General features: G+C 42.2%; 1 non-coding gene across 1 annotated transcript; it reads left to right on the top strand.

Annotated features, from left to right (window-relative positions):
• Window positions 1–238: 238 nt before the first annotated feature.
• On the top strand, window positions 239–376 carry LOC129032259 (small nucleolar RNA SNORA43). The gene has a single exon (XR_008501274.1). It is a non-coding gene; the product is annotated as a small nucleolar RNA SNORA43 (small nucleolar RNA).
• Window positions 377–6,362: the final 5,986 nt, after the last annotated feature.

Here is a 6,362-nt window from a genome sequence, read left to right as displayed (position 1 = left end):
TTCCTTGAATCCTAGGCAGGATGATTTGATACACTTTGGATTCTTGAGGTTTTATGAAATTTTAAGTGCAGGGCAAACTACTATTTACCCAACTGAAGTCCAAATGTAAGCATTTTATGGTAAACCAGGAGAAAGTAGAAGGCAAAAATGCATTAGCTTAAAACCTAGGACACCAAAATGAAGATAAAATGTATGCATGAAAGTGTGTTAAAGAAAATCATTGCCCTGCCCTGCAGATGCTATCCTGGACTTGCCAGCCCCATAGACGCAGTTGCTGTGCTCTGCCTGTACTATTGGAGCAAAGAAAAAGTGGCTATTTCTATGCTCAGTGTTCACAAACCAGTGAGCACTAAGAACGGTTTATAGCCTGACATTTCTTAGAAAAGAAGAAGAAGAAGAAAACTGTTGCATAGTCTCAGCTAAATTTGGACATACATGTTTCCTATGATTCAGTAATTATTTTTTTTCTTTTTCTTTTCTTTTTTTTTTTTTTTTTTGAGGCACCATCTCGGCTCACTGCAACCTCCTCCTCCTGGATTACAGGCATCTGCCATCACACCTGGCTAATTTTTGTATTTCTTGTAGATACGGGGTTTTACCATGTTGGCCCAGCTGGTCTCAAACTCCTGACCTCGTGATCCACCCGCCTCAGCTTCCCAAAGGGCTGGGATTACAGGCATGAGCCACTGCGCTTGACCTGATTCAGCAATTCTACTCTTAGATATTTATTCAATAAAAATGTGCACACAGGTGCAACAAAAGAAATGCACAACAGCCAAAATTGAAAATAACCCAAACATTCAAATTTGTGTTATATTCATGCAATGGAATACTATACAGTAATGAAAGTGATAAAACCACAGCTACATTCAATAACATGAATGTGTCTAACAAGCATATATGCTGAATACAGAAGCCAGACAAAGGAACGCACATTATATGATCCCATCTACACGAAGTTGTAAAACAGGCAAAACTAATCAAGTCAGAATAGTGGTTACCTTTGAGAAGGAGAGTGGGGTAATGTTGAAGAAGGGATAAATGTTGGGAAAAAACTACTGGAGTGTTTAGTCTCTTCTCAGACGTAAGTGTTAGTTACACAAGTGTATTCATTTTACATTGAATTGTAAATCCTTAGGATTTGTACACCTTCTGTTCAGTAGAAATAGCAAAAGAAGCTATGTAAAAGTCTCCTAGAATAACCTTTGCTTTTGACCTTCTTTTCAACTCAAATACAGCTGAAATTATTGCCTCATCTTAACTGTAGACAAAGATGCATGAAGTGGGAGATTATAACATGGCCACAAATTTTTCTAATCCCTCTTATCATCAAGAGATATACTCCTTATCATCAAGAGATATACTCCTTCACTTCACCCTTGGGACCAAAATAGATACCCAATACCAAATCTGAGTTTTTATCTGAACCATAATTAGAATTTCAACTTTTTTACCCCAGGAATATTTTTTCACACCTCTGTGAGAGGTTTAAATCCAGCATATGACTTAATTTGACCAATGGAATATTAGCAAGTATGATGCATGCAGAAGCTCGAATAGTTCTTGTGCATAGAGGATTGGCCTCTCCTGATGCTGGATAGCCTTTCATCACCAAGAGGATGAGCCCCAGTTAGCTTGCTTGATAATGAGAGATCATGGCCATTTCTCTAACCAACATTGGGCCAACTGCCACACATAGTAGTAAGCCCACTTCAGACCAGTCAGCCTGCCAAGTGCCAGAAATGTGAGTGAGCCTTGAGCTGTCTGGCACTGACCAGAAGGACACCCAGCCAACTCTCAGAACTTCAAGAACTAATAAATGTTTGCTCTTCTAAGCCACTAGTTTTAGAGTATTTATTAATAGTTTGCTACACAACAAAAGCTGTCTGATACAAAAAATAATCCCTGAACTTTTTGCACAGCAACTAGTGTAACACCGCATAATGTTATAAACTTAAATTTATTTAATCACGAGAGAGATTTCTTCTTCTGGTCTTTTCTCCTAAGTAGTCAGTTTTGCAACCTAAAACCTCAATATTTAGCTTCACAAATGTTAAATGTTTAAAATGCCTGTTTCATTGTTTTTGTCATTGTCAGTTTTGTTTTGTTTTACATACTAGCCTCTTTGAAGCCTTCAGGAATGACCTTCAGATATGTTAAGGTTTTCCCTGAAAGCCATGGTATTACTGTTTCTATCACCATGGTTTAGAAAATAACCGTCAAAACTTGTTCAGCAGCTGCATGATTTCTTTTTAATGGACACATTTTCTGTCAGAGAAATGTTGAACAAATTTACTATGGAGGGTTGTGGAATCTCCTATAAGCCTTTGAAAGAAGGAATTCTCTCCTATTTGAGCATATAAGGCATCTCCTGTTTGATCTCTTGGTACCTACTGACCCTATGGTTTTAGCGTATGCCAAAATGCAACATAAAGAAGAAGGCCAAGGCTGGGCACAGTGGCTCACGTCTGTAATCCTACCACTTTGGGAGGCCAAGGCAGGCAGATCACCTGAGGTCAGGAGTTCGAGACCAGCCTGGCCAACATGGTGAAACCCTATCTCTACTAAAAATACCAAAAATTAGCCAGGCGTAATGGTGGGCACCTGTAATCCCAGCTACTCAGGAGGCTGAGACAGGAGAATCTCTTGAACCCATGACGTGGATGTGCAGTGAGCCGAGATCACGCCAGCCTGGGCAACAAGAGCAAAACTCTGTCTCCAGAAAAAAAAAAAAAGAAGAAGAAGAAGAGCATCTCTGCAGTGTAGTAGGACTGCTGTCCTACCAATTAAGAACATTAATTTTTATAATGGTCTTAACTCTAAGAGACCTGTGGTTCATAATCTGGGTTTTTAGGAGAATCCTATGTATAATCAATCAGCTCTGTTGGCTGTGCCATTGTAGGCGATGCCCCTATCTCTTGGTTACTGTTCATCTGGTGTGTATTACTGATCAGAAGTGTAGGGTGGAGGAGATTCTGGTGAATGGTTAACACACTATATGGACACAATAAAAAACCCAACCCAAGTATATGCTCTACTGATAGAGGCGCAATAGTATCACCTTCAATAAACAACTAGGAGTAGTGTAGGGAATGTTGCTATCTTGCTTTTCTGTTGGTCTCAAGTACTTTAATTTGAAAAGGGTAAAAACAAGTTTATGTGGTGGATGTTTTGAAATATTAAGTGATAAAGTTCTCTTTCTCCTTCCATCTCCCCATTATTTTCTATTACCCAGTACTCCCTTTCTGCTTTTAAGTCATTAGACAGGGGGCCACATTGTGCTCATTGGGAGATGTCCCTATAGAACCAGAGAACAAAGATGTCAAGTCTTGGCTTTTGAGTTTCAAAAGCTGTAGTACAAGAGTAAGTCAGAGATACCTGGAGAAGAATGTGATGAGGCAGAATTCGTTTTTGTAACTCTAATTTAAGGTAAGGTTTCTCTAAACTTCAAGGGAGAACAGATGACCCCATATAAATTTGAAGTTGTCAAAGTTAATGCTATGGTTTGGCTGCGTCCCTACCCAAATCTTAAATTGAATTGTATCTCCCAAAATTGCCACATGTTATGCGAGGGACCCAAGGGGAGGTAATTGAATCATGGGGGCCAGTCTTTTCCCTGCTATTCTCATGATAGTGAATGTGTCTTACCAAGATCTGATGGGTTTATCAGGGGTTTCTGCTTTTGCCTCTTCCTTATTTTTCTCTTGCTGCCACCATGTATGAAGTGTCTTTCACCTCCTGCCATGATTCTGAGGCCTCCCCAGCCATGTGGAACTATAAGTCCAATTAAACCTCTTTTTATTCCCAATTTTGGGTATGTCTTTATCAGCAGCATGAAAACAAACTAATACAGTAAATTGATACCAGTAGAGTGGGGCATTGCTGAAAAGATACCTGAAAATGTGGAAGCAACTTTGGAACTGGGTATCAGGTAGAGGCTGGAACAGTTTGGAGGGCTCCGCAGTTAGGAAAATTTAAGAAAGTTTGAAACTCCCTAGAGACTTGTTGAATGGCTTTGACCAAAAGCCTGATAGTGATATGGACAATAAGGTCCAGGCTGAGGTAGACTCAGATGGAGAAAAGGAACTCGTTAGGTACTGGAGCAAAGGTGACTCTTGACTTTTGTTATGTTTTAGCAAAGAGACTGGTGGTATTTTGCCCCTGCCCTAGAGATCTGTGGAACTTTGAACTTCAGAGAGATGATTTAGGGTATATGGCGGAAGAAATTTCTAAGCAGCAAAGCATTCAAAAGGTGACTTGGGTGTTGCTAAAGCATTCCATTTTAAAAGGGAAATAGAGCATAAAAGTTCAGAAAATTTGTAGCCTGACGATGCAGTAGAAAAGAAAAACTTATTTTTTGAGAAGAAATTCAAGCCAGCTCTAGAAATTTGCATAAGTAGCAAGGAGCCTTATCCCCAAGACCATGGGGAAAATGTCTCCAGGCCATGTCAGACAACTTCCCAGAAGCCCCTCCCACATAGGCCCAGAGGCTCAGGAGGAAAAAATGGTTTTGTGGGCCAGGCCTGGGGTCCCCATGCTGTGTGTAGCCTAGGGAACTGGTGCCCTGTGTTCCAGCCACTTCAGCCATGGCTGAAAGGGCCCAATGTAGAGCTCAGGCTGTGGCTTCAGAGGGTGGAAGCCCCAAGCCTTGGCAGCTTCCATGTGATGTTGAGCCTGTGGGTGCATGGCAGTCAAGAATTGAGGTTTAAGAACCTCCACCTAGATTTCAGAAGATGTATGGAAATGCCTGGATGCCCAGGCAAAAGTTTGCTACAGGGGCAGGGCACTAATGGAGAACCTCTGCTAGGGCAGTGAGGAAAGGAAATGTGGGGTTGGAGCCCCCACACAGAGTCCCTACTGGGGCACTGCCTAGTGGAGCTGTGAGAAGAGGGCCACCATCCTCCAGACCCCAAAATGGTAGATTCACTGGCAGCTTGTCCTGTGCACCAGGAAAAGCCACAATCAGTGCCATCCCATGAAAGCAGCCAGGAAGGAGGCTGTACCCTGAAAAGCCACAGGGGAGGAGCTGCCCAAGACCATAGGAACCCATCTCTTGCATCAGCGTGACCCAGATGCAAGACATGGCATCAAAGGAGATCATTTTGGAGCTTAAAGGTTTGACTGCCCTGCTGGAATTCGGACTTACATTGGCCCTGTAACCCCTTTGTTTTGGCCAATTTATCCCATTTGGAATGGCTGTATTTACCCAATACCTATACCCCCATTGTATCTAGGAAGTAACTTGTTTGCTTTTGATTTTACAGGCTCATAGGTGGAAGGGACTTGCCTTGTCTTGGATGAAACTTTGGACTATGGACTTTTAGGTTAATGCTGAAATGAGTTAAGACTTTGGGGGACTATTGGGAAGGAATGATTGGTTTTGAAATGTGAGGACATGAGATCTGGCAGGGCCAAGGGTGGAATGATATGCTTTGCCTGTGTCCCCACCCAAATCTCAACTTGAATTGTATCTCCCAGAATTCCCACATGTTGTGGGAGGGACCCAGGGGGAGGTAATTGAATCATGGGGGCTGGTCTTTTCTATGCTATTCTCATAATGGTGAATAAGTCTCATGAGATCTGATGAGTTTATCAGGGGTTTCCACTTTTGCTTCTTCCTCATTTTTCTCTTGCCGCCACCGTGGAAGAAGTGCCTTTTGGCAGGGCGCAGTGGCTCACGCCTATAATCCCAGCACTTTGGGAGGCCAAAGTGGGTGGATCACAAGGTCAGGAGATCGAGACCATCCTGGCCAACATGATGAAACATTGTCTCTACTAAAAATACAAAAAGTAGCTGAGCATGGCACATGCCTGTAATCCCAGCTACTCAGGAGGCTGAGGCAGGAAAATCACTTGAACCTGGGAGGTGGAGGTTGTGGTGAGCCAAGATCGTGCCACTGCACTCCTGCCTGGTAACAGAGCTAGACTCTGTCTCAAAAAAAAAGTGCCTTTTGCTTCCCAACGTGATTCTGAGGCCTCCCCAGTATGTGGAACTGTAAGTCCAATTAAACCTCTTTTTGTTCCCAGTTTTTGGTATGTCTTTATCAGCTGCATGAAAGCAAACTAATACAGTTAAGGAGGCTTGTATTCTGCTGCCCTTCTTGGTTGCCTGGAAAAGGACAAGCCCCACAGAATTCTTTATATCACCATAGCACTAGAGAGTAGATTAGAAATTTCTGAATATAATGAATAGACAGAAGAATCGTAGGAAGTCTTAGAGTCCTTGTAAGACTCAACCAGGAGAGGGAAGTAGCCAAAAGACTTTTCTGTGAAGATGACACTGAGAACCTGTGAATTTGTGATGCTGGGCTTCATAACAAGGAGGAAAAAAACACAGCAGCAGATATAATGTGGAACCCATG

Source organism: Pongo pygmaeus, chromosome 11 (genome assembly GCF_028885625.2).
Source record: "Pongo pygmaeus isolate AG05252 chromosome 11, NHGRI_mPonPyg2-v2.0_pri, whole genome shotgun sequence".
Classification (NCBI taxonomy): domain Eukaryota; kingdom Metazoa; phylum Chordata; class Mammalia; order Primates; family Hominidae; genus Pongo; species Pongo pygmaeus.
The sequence above is the reverse complement of the archived record's forward strand: the minus strand, read 5'-3'. Positions and strand labels throughout refer to the sequence as shown.